Source organism: Ursus maritimus, unplaced genomic scaffold (assembly GCF_017311325.1).
Source record: "Ursus maritimus isolate PB19 unplaced genomic scaffold, ASM1731132v1 scaffold_19, whole genome shotgun sequence".
In the NCBI taxonomy this organism is placed as follows: domain Eukaryota; kingdom Metazoa; phylum Chordata; class Mammalia; order Carnivora; family Ursidae; genus Ursus; species Ursus maritimus.
In genome coordinates this window covers 21,898,546-21,904,816 of record NW_024424341.1, presented here as the reverse complement: position 1 = coordinate 21,904,816, position 6,271 = coordinate 21,898,546, and positions in this window count along the sequence as shown.

Below are 6,271 nucleotides of genomic sequence, written 5' to 3'. Positions count from 1 at the left end.
GAGGAAGAAGCAGGCTCCCAGCGGAGGAGCCTGATGTGGGGCTCGATCCCGGAACGCCGGGATCACGCCCTGAGCTGAAGGCAGACGCTTAACGACTGCGCTACCCAGGCGCCCACACATTTGTTTTCCTGATGGTCTTTTCCTCTTTGCCAGTGTCTTCATCCTGGGTCTCTGGCCCTTGAGGGTAAATGACAAATGGGACCAATGGGTTTGTCATGCCCTTTGGTGTTTGCAGCCTTCATTCCCCCAGCACCTCTTCTCATGGTTTCCCACTGCCGGGTCCCTGTGATTAAGGGAAGAACCTCCTGAAGTTGTGCTGGCCTTAGGGTCTCTAACCCTTCCAACTACCCAGGAGGGTGAGGTAGTGGCCTCATCTCCCAGGGAAGAAGTTGAAGTTCACAGAGGCTAAGGGACTCCCCCAGGGTCACACAGCTGGTGATAGTGGCGTTGGCACAATTCAGACTTTTGGTGACTTTAAAGCACTCTCTGCCTCATCCTGAGAGCCCATCTTCCCTTGCTAGAGATCACACATCTGTGTGGGGAGAGCCAGCAGTGCCTGGAGCCAGTATCATCGTTTTCTTGTTATCTGAGCAGTTCGCGAGGACAGTCAATGGTCTTAGACTTTCACAAAATTGTGCTGGGTTTGGCTTGAGCTCATCGTTCAGTGGTTTCCCAGCGTGAGACTGCTGTGGCATTTACCACCTCGGCATCTGGACTTCCACGTCCTTAGGAGAATCATGCGTTGGCTCCTGACTGTGTTTGGTCTCCTTGGTGACGAAAGCCTTGCCTGAGCTGCTGCCAGTTCTATGTCAGGGAAATGGCTCTGGTGCCTGGGTGGTTTGCCCAGGGCCAAGCTGGGGCAAGGAGCCACCAGTCCTGGCTTCTGAGGCCTCCGTACTCTGTACTGGCCTTGTGTGAGAGCTTTGCCCTTGCAGTTACTGAGAGTTTGGGGCCCAGGGAAGAGACACAAGTGGCCTTAAGTCTTTTTGAAATGTTTTTCCATCCAAGGAGACACTTTGGACCATAGAGCATGAAATCATCTTTATTGGTTCAGAGAATATCTTAGCTTCACTCAGCTGCAACAATGCGTCAAAGCCACAGCTGTCTCTTGAGTCAAGTGGGAAGTAAGAGAAAGAAAGAACATTCTCTTGGGGGCAGTCTGGACAGGAAGATCAGGGCTTGCAAGCAAAGGCTCTTGGAGCACTGGTGCTCCTGATATTTTGGAGGTGGGTGGAGAGAGCTTTGAGAAGACTGATCGTAAACATTGGGAAGGGTCAGTTGTGACTTTGGGGAAACTGGCCTCGGCCTTTCCTGAGCAGCGGTTGACATCGACGAAGGTTGGAAGGCCTCATCCTGGCTTCTGCGTGCGTGTGGCACCTGTGCGTGCAGCTCTCTGACTCAACGTGGGTGACTGGAGGCCTGGTGGTCCTGTCCCAGACGGAGGCAAGCACTGTGACTCCTGGACCAGTTCTTGGACGCTGTGGGCAGGATGAGGGGCAGGAGCTCAGCGGGGACGTGTCTCCCAAATGTCAGGGGTTGACCAGAAGTCCAGGGGAGGCAAGCGCCGGTGCACCAGGTGTGTTGATGAGCCAGGGCAGTCTTTGGGAATTTGTAAGCGAACAGTCCAGTATTTTCCCCACAGCTCAATTTGAGCATCTGTTTTGGGAGAAATGTGATTTAAAAAAAAGTAAAGTGTTGCCTTGTGGTAGCCAGTAAATCCTTCACCTAAAACCTGGTGTTAATCTTGGCGTGCTGCCTAGGCCAGTGACTTGAGCTCCCGGCAGCAGCATCCTTTTGCCAGTAGGATAATGTGTTTTCATTTTTAAGCCCCATCTTTCCCAACGTGGGATGTGTGGGTGCCGGAGTGCTCACCATCCTCTTGCTTTGGCATCGCGGAGCGGATGCCACGTATCTGCAGTGGCCAGGGCAGGGGCCGAGATCTCTCAGCCCAGCTGTGTCCCACGAATCGGCTGGTGCCCAGCTTGCACGGACGAGGGTTGCTTTCCCCGTGTGGCAGGCAGGGCTGGTGGCCTCAGGGGTCGCGGAGCAGTTATAGAAGTCAGGGCAGAAAAAGGTCAGATGGCACATGGTAGGCATGGGGCCTAGTGTTTAGAGCAGAGGGAGGCATGCCGCAGGGACTCTCGGGAATGGCTGGGAGGAGCGTGGCAAGGGCTGGCGTCTCTGAATTGCCAACAGAGCAAGCCAGGGCAATGACATCCTTGATTTGCTGGTGTCACCGCATTTTTACCCCGAGGTGGGATTCCGTTGGACATTAGGGGAGTACACCCCAGAACGGCCGCAGCTGCTTTGACTCTTGGTAGTTACAAAATTTTTTGGAATAGCACATAGGTTTTCTTTTAGTCAGTATTTTCAGTGAAATAATTCTAATTTACACGTCAGCTTTTTAATTTTATATGCAAGAGACATGATTAGAATCATTCCGAAATATTTCATGTACCTGGTGATTAAAAAAAATGAGATCGAAGTGTATTTCTGTGTCACATGAAAATGCAGAGGTGGGTGATTCAGGGCTGGTGTGGTGGCTCTGAGGCTGTCAGGGTCCCAGGCTTTTTCTGGCTTTCTGTTCCCAGTTCAACTTCCTGGTGCGTGGCTTCCTTCCTGCAGGGACTTCCCTGTCCAAGATGGTGCCAGAGCTCCTAATCTGGCTACTGTTGGCATCAGCTTGCATGTTAATTCTAATGTGGATGATGACCTTTGCAAGGCACAACTGAGATAAGCTAGAAGGTCCTAACAGGATTTTGCCAGAGGCCTTGGAGGTAGGGCAAAGGCACGAAGGAAGTCAGGACCTGGGAAGTCAGGACCCACAGGTCGGCTGTGGTGCCCTCTGGCCCCACCTGTCCTTCCCTCTTGCCCTCACATCACATCTCCCTCCTTGCCTGGTGCTACGATGTCCTTGGCTCAACCTGCCTACCGCATTGAGTGGAGCCGGGTGAGGGCACAGACCACCCGGTCCGACGCACTCCCACTGCGTGGCTCTCAGGAGGCCCTCCCTAACCGTGGACCCTGAGAAATGATGTCACCTTTCCGTTTCTCTTCCTACCCCCTTTCATTTCCGCCTGAGCCCCTCACCTAGATGCGAAGTACCCCTCTCCCTGCCTGTGGAATACCTCAGTCAGAGACCCTTCCAGGGCCTCCCACAGACTCCCACCACCAGACCTGGGGAAGGATTGAAGCATTTACAACTCTGAGAGCAGGTAGATGTTTCTAGAACCTGTCTACCCCTGGGTGCTATTGAATCTATGCCGTCTTGTTTTCCTAGAGCCCTGGGGCCGGGTGGGGGTGCTCACTTCAAATGCTCCCATCTGTGGAATGAGTAACATTCATCCCTGTGGCCTCACCACCCTGAAGAATTACAGTTATTAAAGTAATTGACGAGCTCCTGGAAATGTCAGCCCTCCCTGTTGAAAATCTAATAACAATAATACCCTGCCTGGTGCCTCTGGGCTTTGGCAGTGGATTACTCACCCGGGGCCCCAGGGTCACTGGCACGGGGCTTTTTTTTCCCTCATAACCCCAACCCCGCAGCTCCCCTAAGGCCGAGTGAACTCCGTGTTCCTCTAGGTTACATAAGATAGTGAGCTTGCCAAAGGCTGTCATTAAACAGAAGCCAAGAGAGAGCCGGTCTTGTGGAGTCCAGAGTGGGTATCCACATTTACTGCTGTCTTCCTGAATTTCTGCATTTCTTGGCTTTTTCTTCTTCAAGGCTGGGGTCCGTGGAACACAGGTGCCCTGGAAGATACTAATAGGTGTTCTGAGAAAGGAGGGTTCCGTAGTCCGGGAAATTTGGGAAGCACCACCTTGGGTACTTTCTCTGAGACACCCAAGGTACAGTAATTTAGTTACACTCAAGCAGTCCTGGGATAGAAACACCTCTTCAACTTTATTTAAGCCAGGGACTCTCAAACTCATTGACAGTAGAACCCCTCATTGGGAATAGCCATTAACAGTCTCCACGTGTGCTACTGTTCCTCGGAACGCGCATTGGGAAGAGCACTGTTTTAGGGGACCTGCAGCTGCTGCTGACTCCCGGCTCTTGTGTCCTTTGGGAGTCTCTAGCTCCTGGTTCTGCAACGTCAGCACATCTGAATCCCCGGGAGGGCATGTTAAACATGGATCACGAGGCCCACCCTCAGAGTTTCCAATTGAGCACGTCTGGGGTGTGCCCAAGAATCTGTTCTCTAACACCGTTCCAGGTGACGATGAGGCTGTAGTCCAGGGACCACCCTTTGACAGCCACCTCTCTAGACTGATACTTTCTAGAATTGGACATCCCAGAGTTCCAAGAAGACTTGGCACCTTGTTGGTTGTTGGACGTCTTTTGAGTGTTGGGTATCCTGTCTGTCAGTTGAGAGAATTGCTCACTACTCAGGACTTGGCTCATGGAAGGGATCTGGACCAGGGCCCGGTATGCAGCAAGCATCCCTGTAAATGTTCATTCATCTGATGTGGCCCAGAAAACGGGGCCATAATGCGGTTACTTGGCTGAGTAATGGCAGCAGCTGCAGTGACTGGCACTTTCCATCAGAGTGGCGTGGATGCGTGCTGTCACTGGTTAATCAGGCCGCCTTGACTAATCTCTTCAGTAGGTACAGGTCACAGGCCTGGTTGAGGCTGACCTTCGGGACCATACCTCTGAAAAGTACCTCATGGCTTTTCTGGAATAACAGAGCCTGGGGCAGGCAATGGGCCTTTCTTTTCTTTTTAAAAATGTTCCTGCTTCTCATGGGGACTCTGGATTGGCACCTTGCATCCTGTGGCACGAGAGAGAGGCCTGGAGAGACATAACTGCTTCTCAGGCCAAGGGAACAGACACTCCTTGTACCAGCAAGGCCCTGGATTCCTTACACAATAAACTGATGGTTTTCTAGTCTGTCTGTCTTCTTGGAGATCTCTTTCTCAATGGGCTCAGGTGACCTCTCACTCGTCCTTTCCCTAAAGGCAGAGCAGATTTGTTTGTAGCCTGGGACGGGTAGATGTTGGCAGCTCCAGGCTCATCTTAGGAAATGCCCAGAAAAAAAATGGGCAATGGCCGGTTAAGTTTTAAGTGAATTTTACCTTTTGGGATCCACTTGGCTTTGTGGGTGGGACTTGGGCTTTGGGGTCAGAATATGGGCTGGGATCCCAGTTCCCCTGTTTTTTTGGGTGCAAGACCTTGGGCAGGTCACCTCACTTCTCTGGTCCTGTTTCTTCTTTCTCCCCTGGACACTGGGGTTCTGTTTTCTCCCTCATGAGGAGAGAAGCTGCACAGACTCCGAAGGGGTAAGTTAAATGAGGGATGGGCACAGAGGGTCTGGAGCGGTGCCAGGCTACTCCCTGCTCCTTCAAACCCCTTTCAACTCTCTGTAGTTGGCCGGACAAGAGACCAGACTTTCTTGCACCTTCCTGGAGGGGGAAGCTGTTGGTGGGCTGCTCCAAGCCAGGATTGTGGAGATGCTTCATTCTCATTGTTAAGACCTGCTTCTTCATCAGGGCTATCGGGGAGCTAGTATTTCAGCGTCTTCGCCAGCCATTTGCTCAGCCTGGAGTCCTCAGGCCATCTGTAAGCAGGCGTCTATTCTGTCCCTGTCTTTCGACAGCACTTCCCATGCATCAGCCCTGTGCCAGGCCCTGTGCTGGGTGACAGGTGCACACTGGTGAACAGGAAAGACACCGCCCCTCCACTCGTGAAGCACGTAGTTTAGATCCTCATAGATGCCCTCGTCCTGAAATATCCCTGAGAAAACCCACACTGTGGTAGGGCACCAGCAGCCTCAGCACTCCCTTCTGCTGGGGTCAAGAATTAACACCATAATATAGCCCAAAGAATCAGTGGTAAAACTAACACAAACAATAACATTTTAGTGAAGTACAGGATACAAAATTAGCATATGCAAACAATAAACAGTGGTGGTAATGGTAGTGAAAATCCCGTTTACAATGGCAACAAAGAAGGTTAAATACTTTGGAATAAATTTAACAAGATACGTACAAAAACATAGAAGAAAAATGCAAAAAACTCTCCTCAAAGACAGCAAATAAAACTTGAACAAATGTAAAGACATCCCATTCTTGGATAGGAGGACTCAACATAAAGATGTCAGTTCTGCCAGAGTAAATTACAAATTTAATACCACCTCAGTGGAAACACCGCAGTCTATTTTATGGAATTCTACATATTATTCTAAAGTTCATACAGAAAAGCAAACATTCAGGAATAACCAGGAAGCCACTGAAAAAGAAAAACGTTGATGGAGGTCTAGCCTTAGCAGAC